At 36.6% G+C, this 13771-nt stretch overlaps 1 long non-coding RNA gene across 1 annotated transcript; it reads right to left on the bottom strand.

Annotated features, from left to right (window-relative positions):
- Window positions 1-8480: 8480 nt before the first annotated feature.
- On the bottom strand, window positions 8481-9519 carry LOC135081999 (uncharacterized). Its single transcript, XR_010259318.1, has 2 exons — window positions 8731-9519; window positions 8481-8643 (listed from the first exon to the last, which is right to left on the bottom strand). It is a non-coding gene; the product is annotated as an uncharacterized LOC135081999 (long non-coding RNA).
- Between the last annotated feature and the right edge of the window lie 4252 nt (window positions 9520-13771).

Raw genomic sequence — 13771 nt, 5'->3', positions numbered from 1 at the left:
GACATATTTCTCATAGTAAAACTGTCAATGTGCCAAATTTATTTTTCAGTTAAAAGTTATCCGACGTTTTAAAAATCAGCCCTTAGTAAAATATATTTTTCAGTTTTATTTATGGCTTGATGCGCCTGTACTGTTTATTCTGAATAATTTAATAAATTACTAATATTAAAACAAACTTGTTATTTATTCAATAACTAAAGTAAGTAAGTACTAAGCTTAGAAAAGACAGTCTAAGTATCGTAGGGCTCAAAAGATATTCAAAGATTAATATGCAGATAAGTGTCGTTGACTTTCTCCTGAGCAGACAAAATAATGCCTTCAGAAATACTTAACAGTCTAGCAGGAATAAATCAACCTTGGTTTTATTAGAATAAAGGCACGAGAAAGGGTTCCATTTCTAATGCAACTAACAGGAGTGAAATCGCGCCAGGTGTAAAAGACATGATTTATTTAAAAATAAATAATAAAACTTTACCTTCTTCGGTTACATTTTTCGGGTAAATTAGGTAAGAGAGTAACCTCATCTTTCTTCTACATATATTATAAAATTAATAAAAAAAAATTGAAACCCTTAAAGATTCAATCACAACTATCTACTTAGTTATTTCGTTTGGGATCACAAAAATGTTAGACCGAAGCAATCACGGAATTACAATACCTAATGTCATCTGGGGACCTGTTTCTAATCTACAAAAGAAGACGTACTAATTAAAGAATTTTGTACCGTCTACTCTATTCTCAGGTTAACTGGAGTAGAATGCCAAATGGCATAAGGTTCGCCTTCCATACCGAGTTTTTTGTGCTAAATAAATAAGCGAAGTAAAGTTTTTTTTTTCTTTGTACACAAAAATATTTGTTCGTTATTGCTGACTGTGCAACCAGCTGACTGTACGGATACAGGACTGTTCGACCGGTTAATGAGCAAGTTAAGCTTTTTCTTGGAATACCCGACCAGCAAATAAATGGGAAACGTCGGGGACTAACTATTTGCCTTCGCAAATAATTAAAATGTTGGGTGAGTTTGAATGGCTGCTTTTGGTGCTTGGGTAAGAATATTTTCTACCTATTTATGAGAAAAATAATTATAAAGGTCGTATATAAACTTTACCTTATGGTCATTTATAAACATGACCTTATTGACCTTATTTATAAACATGACGAGCTGGAAGACGTAGCGTGGGCAGGCCTCCTAGGTGGACCAACGATCTGGTAAAGGTCGCGGGAAGAGCCTGGATGCGGGCAGCGCAGGACCGTGTATTGTGGAAAACCTTGGAGGAGGCCTTTGTCCAGCAGTGGACGTCATTTGGCTGAAACGAACGACCTTATTATCACGTCAGAAGTCGTGAATTAAATTACAGTTATCATCACTGACGTGACGTGACGTGACGTGACACTACAGTGGCGCCATCCTTTTAAGAGCAAATGCGATAGTCCTCCTACCTTTTCAGTTTACGTTAGGTGTGCTCGCTAGTGTCTGCGTAAAAACTATGAGGTCTCACAGTGCGCGTCGACGCACAGGGTCACACACGAACCGATCACAGAGCTCTATTCAACGCTATGCGTTCGATTTGCTGGTTCACATTAGCAAGCATCGTTTGTGAATACGGGTGTAAATGTATTGCAAAGTGTGTGTGTGTAAAATGGTTCGAAACGGACTACTATTCCGGAGGTTGCGGGTTCGATTCCCGCACAGTACAAACATTTGTGTGCATGAACATATTTGTTTGTATTGGACTGGGTGTTTTCTATGTATAATATGTACAGTCGCGGAATGAAAAGGTTCGTCACCTTAGTGTCGGTTTTCGCTTGCACTAGGTACTGTAAGAGTCAAACCTGCCAACATAACAGTGCAAGAAACAGTGCTGCTAACATTTAAATAAATATGACGTTTGCTAACGAATAAGGTTTTGCTTGTTTATTTTTCTATCCCATCAGTGCAATGTTACAAAATGTAGTTTTTTTTTATTTAAATAATAAGATAATGGCAGGTTGAACCAACAAGAAGGTTGTAGTTTATCAATCATAATAATCTTCTTGACAAGTTAAATCGTCAAACAACTTTGATCTGAATAATTTTGAACTTTACTGACGAACAGTTAAAGATTATTTTCTCTAACTCGAGATTATTCTGTAACATAGTTTCAAAAGGTAATATGTGCTCGTGATTCGTTGAAGGAATCAATTTGAAAACTGACGAACCTTTTCATTCCGTGACTGTATGTATTTACAAAAAAACAAATTATTTAAGTATGTTTATATCCGTTGTCTAGTACCCACAGTACAAGCTTTGCTTAGTTTGGGACTAGAAGCGCAGTGTAATATGTCCAAGGATATTTATTTATTTACTGTACAGTGCCCCTAGCGGCCAATTCAAGAACTAAAATCTTAAAAAAAAAATTGACGCTCTCGCTAGCGAGCACACCTAGGAAGAGGGGCAGCCACAGTAGGTAACACAGAGTCGTTCAGGTGAGTGCCAGGAAGAGGTGCAGCAACCGCAGTTAAGGAACGGCTGGGACGTACAAGGATAGGTGCATCCAGCTCGTAAGCCTTGATAGGGTTACACTGGTTGAGGCGCTCCTTTTCAAGACTTGGAAGCCTGCGGGTAACGAGCGATTGGACGTGGAGAGGGTCATTAATTATACACATATTTTCTACTTTGCCGAACATTTGCACGAGAATGGTTTGTTCAAAACATATGAATTTGGTCTTATTTAATGCAGGATTAAATGCCCTTCAACCGTCAGGAAGACCACTTTTCGATAGGGTAAGTCCTTTACGCGGTATAACCGGAATACCGAAAAAGCGCCCCTTTCGGGGGCCCGCACCACTTAAGCACAACTCCGTCGAAGTCGAAAACCTAGGAGAGTCTTTATGGGCAACTAATGAAGCCATTAAAGCACTTAAATCTTTAGTGGGAATTATTTCCGATTTAATTCATTTTTGTGTTTAATTCTACTGGCCTATAAATGAAAACTCATGGTAAGCACACAGGTACTTAATTGAAATACCGAAATGGTCATAATGTATTATTGTTAACAACGTTGCATATGTTTACCCAAATCAACATTAGTGGGTAATGTCGGCTAATACTGCAGACCAACAGCTTGATTAGCGGTCGTAATGCTAGTAAGGCTTTAATATCATTTAGCTTGTTTACTATTCGCTTGATAATTATATCACATTATAGGTTTGTGGGGAGAGAGCTAAATGTCTATCCATATTACCACGTACTCGTAATACTCATATCACAGAAGAGCTAAATTATAGTGAGCTGCCTACTATAAGTATATGCGAACCTTAATTTCGAACTCCTCCTATGTTCTTCTGATTAATTTCGTTGCGGGTCCAATGACAGTTTAACTTTTCCCCGGGACAAACTTGACCTTCATTGGTTTGGTTTTTGTGGCGGTCAAGCTGTAGATCCTGGCTACACAGGAGTTGCAGTGGTGGGAACGAGGGGTGGGAATAGTCCCGTATAAGTATATGCGAATATCAGGCCACCCCGACCTGTCTGGCTAACAACGAGTATGTACTCGTATATGCGAATATCAGACCTCACCAACTCCTCTGGTCAGAGTGGCCAGCATGGAGAGTGTAGGCCAAATCCTTCATTTGCCTCTAATAATTTCGACATGGTCGTAACGTGATGGTGATGATGATTTATTACCTACTAGCTTTCTGCCCGCGGCTTCGCCCGCGTGGAATTTTGTCTGTCACAGAAAAACTTTATCGCGCGCGTCCCTGTTTCAAAAACCGAGATAAAAACTATCCTATGTCCTTTCCCGGGACTCAAACTATGTCCCTGCCAAATTTCATCAAATTCGGTTCAGTGGTTTAGGCGTGAAAGAGAGACAGACAGACAGAGTTACTTTCGCATTTATAATATTATTAGTATAGAGTATAGATTAGTATATAGATAAGGTGACAAATTGCTTAGGTAGAGTTGTCCTGCAGTGCTTGCTTCTGCAGTGGAGACAAATCTTGATGATGACATGCCTATAAGGTGACATTGCAACTGTCATTTTAGTAAGACTGTTAAAACAACTTTTAGCTGAGATTCTGACATGGTTCACGGTCCGTTCGGTCATTTCGTGTACCTACATGTCTTTGCGATCGAAAATATTTTTAACATTCACTTATTTACTTAAAACAAACACAGTCAGTTTATTTAAAGCAAATCGAAGACTCAAAGCATCGGTAGGTAAATAGAACGAGTTGTGTATGTTGAGTCTATATTTGCGGATCCGTTTTCAAACAATCTTGGTGGCCTGTCTTTGCCTTGGAGAATTTAACTTGCACGGGATTATGTGCTCTATCTTCAAATGTGAACTAAATAGAGAAAGCAACTCTGGTGGATATTTGTCTATTAAGTTATATATACTACACAGAAATAACGTCTAAAGAAATATTGATGACTAAAGCCCTGTCTGTGAGCACGTAGAATTTTGTCAAATGACTCCAAGCTACCCATCCTTATCGCTCGCGCGTAATTATATTGCTGTCGCGACTGTGCGACGGGCACCCGCAGTGAGTGTGCGAGCGTGACAGCAACATAATTACACGCGAGCGATAAGGATGGGTAACTTAGGGTCATTGGACAAAATTCTACGTGCTCGCTGACCAGACTATAGATGGACTATTGAGAAATTTTTGTCGCAAAAATATGTAAATAAAAGAAGGTTGTATGTTCCTTTTTCCATGCTAGGTTGTGATGTAAATTGCCTATTTAGATAGTTTATCATACGCCTATCCGTTAAACTTATTTTTATTAGAAAACTCAGGGATACATAAAAAGTTTATGTAAGGCCGATGTCCTCGAAAATAATAACAAAATGTATTATTTTATCGCAAACCCATCCATCAGTTCTCGTGTTGCGCCTGCCAATAAATACGGCTAATAGTCCAAGAACTTCTTAATAAACAACATTATAGCAATAGTTTATCCCTTATAAGTTTCTGAGGTTCAACCCAAACCAGGCCTGGCTCACTCCGCGCGGTACATCCGATAATTACCTACAGCGAAGCGCCCCGCCGGCGGGTATTATATCAGTCGAGTGTCACGCGCGCGCCCGTCAGGACGCTGGCGTGCGTTGTAGTACCTAATTTTATGATCGAAGTATTATTTAAAAATGGACATAAAGAGAAAGAAATATTATTGTGCGGCGTTCGGGTGTTTAAATTCGAAAAGAAATCTACCGGATTTATCTTTTTTTTCGCTTCCCAAAGATGCTGAAAGGTATGTTGGCCATGTAGGTAATCAATAAAATTCTTAGGATAGTATAGGAACCTAACCTACCATGACTACTGCTCAGAATGCGTTCGTTCGTTTCAGCCAAATGACGTCCACTGCTGGACAAAGGCCTCTCCCAAGGTTTTCCATAATGAATGCGTACTTACCTACTATCGTACCTCATTAAAAATAAGTAGATTAATTATTTTTTTACTAGACACTACTAGACAGCAACCCTAACAGCGTAAGAAAAGTTCAGAGGCACGCGATAGAAAGAGACAAAACTTGTAGGTGAATAAAATTGTAGGTACGTAGTGCTGTGCGAGCTGAATTCCACTGTATCGCGTCGTAGCAAGACTCGCATTTATATAAATCGTCTTGCGGAGTAATCCTTCTGTACCTGTACTATTACTTATTCTGTGCCCAAACTAAATTCAGCCGTATTTTGTTGGATACAACGACCAGTTTTGTGTAAAGTTGGCTCACGCAGTTTCTCCGACATAGCACAAAACTTGCAAGATCCTTTTGTATTAAATCGCTTGACAGCAAAATTACAGCCCTTAACTGACAACAAGGGACTCGAAACAAAAAGCCTGGGAAAGAGCCACGCTCCACTTTCAACTCAAAAAATACAATTTTAAAAATGGCCGACAGTTCGCTGGGAATCGGTGTGTTGGACACTCATAACATCTCAGTTGTGGTAGTTACTCTTTTGTTGTTTTATTTACACTTAAGGAGTTTATTCGCAATGGTGTAGTAGGTATACGTATTACAGAAATAAATAAAAAATGTCGTAACATAACGACGTACCTTATACAGTTGTAACAGATGTGATTTTGCAAAAAATCAAATCAATTAAGCACTAACAAGTCACCTTAATTGTAATTTGTAATTAAAGATTGAACTTATTTTGGCTCGTTTGTCGTTAGCAATCGATACACAAAAACCATTAAATAATTTAATACCTGAAAAAATACAACCAGAAACTCGTTAAGACACGAAAAACAAAACTGACTTTTCACGTCTACCTGGTTAAAGTTTGTTTATTCAGATTCAACCTCAAAACGAATGTACGAAAAAAAGCAGATTGGTAAAAGATCCACTTGGATTCGGCCGATGCAAACATTTTTCATAGAATTCTTAACAGGTTTTCATGAATTTCATTTTCAACGTACAAACGATAACGAAGTTAGCGAAAAAGTGATAATGTAATTTTATTGTATCTTGATCAATTCCAGTTAAAGTGTATTTTTAACGTGAAATAAGGGTTCGGACAAACCAACGCGATCACACCGCGATCAGCCGGCGAGCAGCGATGGCGACCAGACCTAAATGCATTGATCGCCATCGCTGCACGCCGGTTGATCGCGTTGGTTTGGCCGAACCTTAAATGATTTGTGGTTGAGTATTAAACGGCATAATTATTAAAATTTTAATGTGTAAGTATTTCTGGATAAAACTTTATTATTATCGTCATCGCTGTTTAAATTGGTATAATTTCAAATATTTAACTGCAAAAAGGATCAATACGTCATAATATTGTTCATGAGAAGTCAAGATGAATTAGTAAGTAGTTACTTGAACTTGGCTGGACACGCGCGTGTCTAGATAGAATGATTTAAAATGCGTTCATCGTCCAATTTATTTGGAATTAATATAATAAAATAATTCACACAGCCATACACAGTTGTTTACACTTTAGTACGATGACCAAACAACAATAAAATGCACGATTCTTAACCTGTTTTTATTTCGCCCATCCAAAAATTCAATTCAACTTTTCCCCTATGAAATTCATACAACACGCGAAAAATACAATGTTTTTGAGTTGCACACTGCGAGAACTTTTATTGCTTTTTGTCATTCTGTTCGAAGATGGTTCAGGTGCATTCCCAGTTTTACCCGCAAAGTGGATGTACAAACATTAAAATTGCTTCGGTACGACTTTCCGAGCAATCGCCGGCGAATGTGCGCAACTTTAAATGTGGCGGATAACTTTAACTACTGTAACGAGTTGCATTATGGTGTAACTTTTGGTTAAAGTCCGTATTGTTTTATGACCTGAATGGACTCTGACCGGAGCTTTGTCCTGTACATTTTGAAGGGAACAAGTTGCAGTACATTGGCTCCAAATAATGGGGCAATTTTCGGGCAAATAGCTGCCAAACAAAATGTGTTTTAAAACAGTGTGTACCCAGATACTTGTAAAGAGGTTTAGTTACTAAAGTTTTAACAGTGGTATTCGCTTTTTACAACTGATAAAGACCTTATCCGCTTGAATTTCGAATTTATCATCTTTTCTCAAACATTCATGTTTATAATATTACGCCCGTATTCACAAACATTACTATAAGGTCTCACAGTGCGCGTGGACGCACAGGGTGACACACGAACTAATCACAGAGCTCTATTCAACGCTGTGCTTTCGATTTGCTGCTTCACTTTAAGCATCGTTTGTGAATATCCCAAGTAACACGCAATCTGTATATTCACTGAAGTTAAGATTGATTTACGTTTTAAAGTCAGACTATCACTTTAAATCAGTTTTGACTTAGTTTAAATGCTTTTGAGTAGAATGCGGTAAAATTTACAATGCATGAAGCTATTATATGGTCTAAAAAAATTAAGTTAATTGGCTTATAATCATACTAAAACATTAATTACTTTTAATATACAGCACCTTTAACAGCATTTACACTAACACAAAGGTTAAAACCGTATATTAGTAAATAAGAAAACCTAATGCATTAAATAAACGTTGTCGAAATATTCTATAGTGCATTCAGATATATTAACACATTTTACAGATTGAACGCATTTTTATGATCTTTTCTTATGCTTATTTACTGCTCAGCATTAGCCAAACATTTACTAAAGTTTTAGCTCTGTTATCTTCTTATTTTATTGTTACTTTAAAGCTTTTAGCACTATTTAGATAAATTAAAAAAATATTTTATTACTTTAGGTCATAATTTGGCCATAAAACCACGAGCCGTATGATTATATTCATTTGTGCGTTAGTAGGTCCTGTATATTCATTAGAAAATTTATGTCGAACGTGTCACGTTATTGACATGAATAAACAGTGGAAAAAGACTTAAGGCCGGGTTGCACCAACTTACTTTAACAAACGTCAAAAATCTGTCAAACCCCATACAAAAAACATCGGTTATCGTCATAGTTACGGTCAAAGTTAGGTGGTGCAACTCAGCCTAAGAGAACAGGTGGAGTAAAGAGAAAGATAAAGACGGAATATTCAAACTTTATATTTGGTTTAAGAAATGCAAAACGTGTTCCAAAAAATGATACACCTCATACACAAAATACAGTACAATCGGTTGTTGTGTGAGTCAAGAAGTTCCGTAGAACATTCCTTCATCCCTTTCGGTCGTTTGCACTATTTTAAAAGGCATCTGAAAAAAAAAAACAAATAAGCTTATTTATGACTTAATAGAGAAGTAGTTACCTGAAAACTAAATAATTACCCGTATAACGCATACCCTTAAAAAAACGACTACAGCAACACTACTAACTAGTTACAAAAAGTTCCTTTAAATTATTACTATTACAATGAGCGAAAAATAAGATAGGTAGCTATATCGTGTTTCATTACAAATTACATTTGTAGTGATAATGATTTTATACTTAACACTTGTCAAACTAGGTACCTACCTAATTGGAGACAGATAAAATTGAAAGACGTGGAGTAGGGGATCATGACGTGATTAAAGGATTCTAAATTATTGTTTCGGTACCCTGATTAACACTAAAGCAATCCATTTTTATGACGTTTAAACCTAATGAACATTATAACATACCTAAAAAGTGTTACAGTAATGCTAAAGATATCACTTAGATATTTTATATGTAGGTTGAATGACTTAACCATTTTCTTTTTACTATAATAAGACTGACAACATTAAAAGACACTAGTTGAAAGTTTAAAACATTAATATTATCTGACGCCATTTGCTTTCTGTTTTCTCTAACATAGAAAATAAAATTATAATACACATATGCATGAAATACTACTTATTATCCTTTTCTTACAAGCGGAGTATCGATAGAAGCAATTTTATAAGTTAAAATTAATCAAATCGTTAAAAAAATCACAAAAAGTGTCATATGTCGATTCTAAATTTGTCCCTATTTTATTAAAAAAAGGATTTCTGTGAGGGCGCGTGAATTATAAACCACAAACATATATATATTTTCACATAAGACTAATACTCCCAGCTCATTTTCATTCTTGAAACAAAAAAAAAGATACTTACCTTATGATAAATTATTTTAAACTAGCTGTGCCCGCGACTTCGTCCGCGTGGAATAATGACTTTGGGTAGGCACTTTTAATAATTTAGTCTAATTATTTTACAAATAGCTTTTGCCCGCGACTTCGTCCGCGGAGAAGTCGAAAACGTTCTCATACATGTTTTTAACGTTATTATCTAAAATGTTTGAATACTTATAAAATATAAAAATCTTAAAGGTTAAATAAACATGAAAATAAATTTTTCTTATATTTTATGAATATGCAGCTCGGCCTTTGATCCGGTGAAAGTTACTCGGTGGTATTATCTTTTTACTACGAAATCGAAAACTACACCTACCGCAGTATTATTGGTAAACTTTTTTTTTATTTTCCTACGGGTGCTAGAATCACCAAGCTTCTAGCATGCCACTGGCCGTGGGAGAAGGAGCTTTTCCTCAAGACTACTCCCACGACCTCAAGGGCCTCCGCCAAAACTCTCGCGCGAAAATGAGTTTTTGTATATACAGCGCAAGCAGGTGCCCGCGGCATGACCGTCATGCATTACTATGCATTGTTAGGCGAGCGCACGCAGCGGGCACCCACTCCAAGGTTAAGTGGAGGCCCCTAGAGTATAATAGTCTGTAACATGACATGATTGTAAAAAAAATGCACTAATGAGTAGGTAATTAATATCAACTTTGAAGCAAATCACCACTAAAATAACTTTCTACCAATTTTTAACATAGGGGGTGCATTTCACTAAAATACGAAACACATCTTCCATTAATTCTGTTATAGAATGCTTATGCGAAATTTGAAGTAGATTGAACGAAGGAATCTCGTTATCCCATACAAACTTTGCCACCCCTTTTTACCTCCTTAGGGGTAGAATTTTGGAAAATCCTTTCTTATCAGATGCTTACGTCTTACAAAGAACACACCGTCCAAGTTTCAGGTCTCTACGATCAGCGATTTAGGCTGTGCATTGATCCATCAGTGGCGCGCGCAGTACTTGATCATTATTTTGCTGCGATGATATTTTAAAACTGCGATATCTCCTAAGATATTTATTGAAATCGAATGGTGTAAAGGCCAAGTATGTTCAAAATTAAATACTTGTGATGAATAACTTATTTATTTGGATAAGGATTAATATCATGTTTATGAAAAAACCTCCGCAAATAATGCATTAATATAAAACAGATTTCTTTTTGCATAAAAAGGGTTACTATGAGCCAACCTTAAAAGATAGACATATACTATCGCGGACTTTTTTTTAGAACTTTTAAAGGGGAACAATCCTGTCATACATGATTTTTGCGAAACTTTAACCGTTTACGCAGCGTCAGCTCTTAAAAGGAAAAAAATCACTGATTTGAAACATTCTTCATTGGTGCTCCGCTCCTATTGATCTTAGCGTGATGATATATAGCCTAAAGCCTTCAGGAACTAACGGGCTATCCAACACAAAAAGAATTTTTCAAATCGGTCCAGTAGTTCCTGAGATTAGCGCGTTCAACCAAACAAACAAACAAACAAACAAACAAACAAACAAACAAACAAACAAACAAACAAACTCTTCAGCTTTATAATATTAGTATAGATAAAGACATTAAAACATCTCCTCACAACACCATTGCACTGCAATACTCTAAACGAAAAATAATCAAATCGGACAATAAAATGCGATAAGTTTTTTCGAATACTTTCAAACAAACAAAATAAAACGTTCAGCCTTAGAATAAAACGTAACTTTGGCATTGTAATTCTGAAAGCTGTTTCAAAGCTGTACTAACATCTAATAAAATGCTTTTTACATTAGAATGTGCTGTCTAACAACTTTACTAATGTCTGTCTTCAATAACATTATAAGCGCTGGTTAGCAGCACTAATAATATTTAATAATGCTCAAAGCCGTATTATTTGGGGCCCAAATTGCGCTTACAAGACACTTATAGACTTTTATACGGCTGATATAGTGCTACATATGCTGCTCATATACTGCTCTGCACGTAGGTTCATGCTGTTGTACGCTTCTTATAATTGTGTTTTGTGTTACTTGGGTACGGACGTTAGTATTGTAAACCCAACTAAAATAACAACTTTTAAAATATGTATTGCATTACACATTTAACAATTTCAGTAATAAAATTACCATTCAGTAATTTGGCCAAACATTTGCCTTGGGGAGAATGAATAGTCCAACTTTGGTGTAATGGCACTCGTCCATTAGGTATTAAACATGAATTCGCAAATGTGCGAACAAAAGGCAAAAACTAGCGAACGTTGCATTAACGATATTGCTAATAGTGTGTAAACGTATTGGCGAATAACATTTTGTAGAATTGCGTATTTGGCATGAGAATAAGAGGGTTAAAATAAATAGATTCAACTAGGACAATGGGATTTGTTTTTAAAACATAGGTACTCAATGGTTTAATGCAAAACCTTAACTAGACCGTAAATACATTAGATTTTTTTACCTAAATAAGTACAATAAATATGATATTCTTTAATCCATTGAGGTAAAAAAGTTAAAGTTTGATCAATTCCAAAGTTTTGGCCCCACGGTACTCATATGCAGCAGTTATGTGCTAATTAGCTCAGTTAATAGTTTTTAATTACACTACAGTTTAGTGCTTTAATTTTAAGAAGCAAAATGTTCATATTATACACAGCATTTGCTGAAAATGGCATAATAATAGGTACTCGTAGGGTTACTTAAAAACTTAGTAGGTAATGTTGAGTAAAATTATTCGGAGCTTTTTCTCTACACTTGCCAAATAATAATACTAAGATTTGTTAGGGCCTTTACTAAATGACATTAAACTTTTTTGTATTTTTTTTAGTCTTTATGCGATGGTAGAATTATGTATTTTTAACCACAATGGGGAAACTTCAATCATGCAGACCTTGGCCTGATGATGAAAAAAGATGATCAGGCCGAAGATGGAAGCGAGCTTCATCTAGCAACTTCAACTAAAGAGGAACTGGCTATCTTACCTCCAATTGTCAAATCAATACGATGTTTTTAACATTTTTAGTATGGCGACAGTCTTTCCTAAGATGATCGTAGTAACTAGACAGAGTTATAAGTGTGAGCAGTGATAGGGTTAAAGTACTAGACTAGTGGTACTGGAACTTGTAAAAGTGCTTTATGAAAGCCTTTTTGCAGACAAAAAAGAGCCCTTCCTGAGCAGAAAAGTTTACCCCTCCTGGTAATCGAACCCGGGACGAATGCGATTGAACTTTGGCCTTTTCATTCGACTAATCCCACTGAACTGCACGTGGATTATGTAGACAAGCCCATTAACATTCAGGAAGGACGATGGGCTAAATTGATAACATCGCGGGCAAGCGGCGACACATCCGGGACGAGGTGAACGATTACTATTCAGTTAGGGTGAACCGGGGTGAAATGGGGTGAAATGAGAACACCCCAGCGGGATCACAAATTAAATGATTTATCCAAAATCTTGGTTGTCACATTGCAGAATGTGTGCCTGTTTTTCTTCAATCACATCAACTAAAAGATTACAGTTAGGGTAAACTGAGGTAAAATGAGAACACTCCAGCGGGATCAGAAATTTAATGATTTATCCAAAATATAGGTTGTGACATTACAAAATTATGTTTACGCGTTAACCGGGCCTTAAAGCTTGTGCTTTTAAGCATTATACTAAACTCGCAACCCCAGCTAGTTTAGTTCGGCATGCAAACCATACTATGGCTATCGAGTCTTTAGTCAGTTAGAAGCACGTTTTGACAGTCACCAAGCGAAATGTTTTTATATTTCCACCTCTGCGTGCGCGAATGTTTTTTGTACCGGTGAATCCATTACCGCGCTAGAAGGGCTGCTAAATTGAATCGAGGGCCAGCGACACATCCGGATATTGCAAACAGATGCAGTAGTGTTTTTCACTTAGCCTTTTTAACTTTGAAATCCTTAAAAAGCGCAAAACTAGATTGAAAAAAAGTTTTTTTTAATGCATAACAAGGCAGGTATTTGACCGCAATCGCACCTGGTGTTAAGTGAGATGCAGTCTAAGATGGAACATAAAATATCTGCCCTGTAAGTACCAAATACCAATTCACTCTCGCCTTAAAAGGCGATCTCGCCCAGATTTTGTTCAGGAAAGACAGCAGCAGACAGCGAAGTCCAGTCCCTAGTTTAGTAGCCGTTTAATCGATTTTTAAACGTTAAATGAAGTAAAATCACGTTAGTCACACGATTGTTAATAATACATCAGCACTATACAAACGGTGTGACAAGTCAGGGAAAAAACTAC

This window comes from Ostrinia nubilalis, chromosome 21 (assembly GCF_963855985.1).
Source record: "Ostrinia nubilalis chromosome 21, ilOstNubi1.1, whole genome shotgun sequence".
Lineage (NCBI taxonomy): Eukaryota > Metazoa > Arthropoda > Insecta > Lepidoptera > Crambidae > Ostrinia > Ostrinia nubilalis.
Note: the sequence above shows the minus strand (reverse complement) of the source record. Positions and strands in the feature narration are given on the sequence as shown.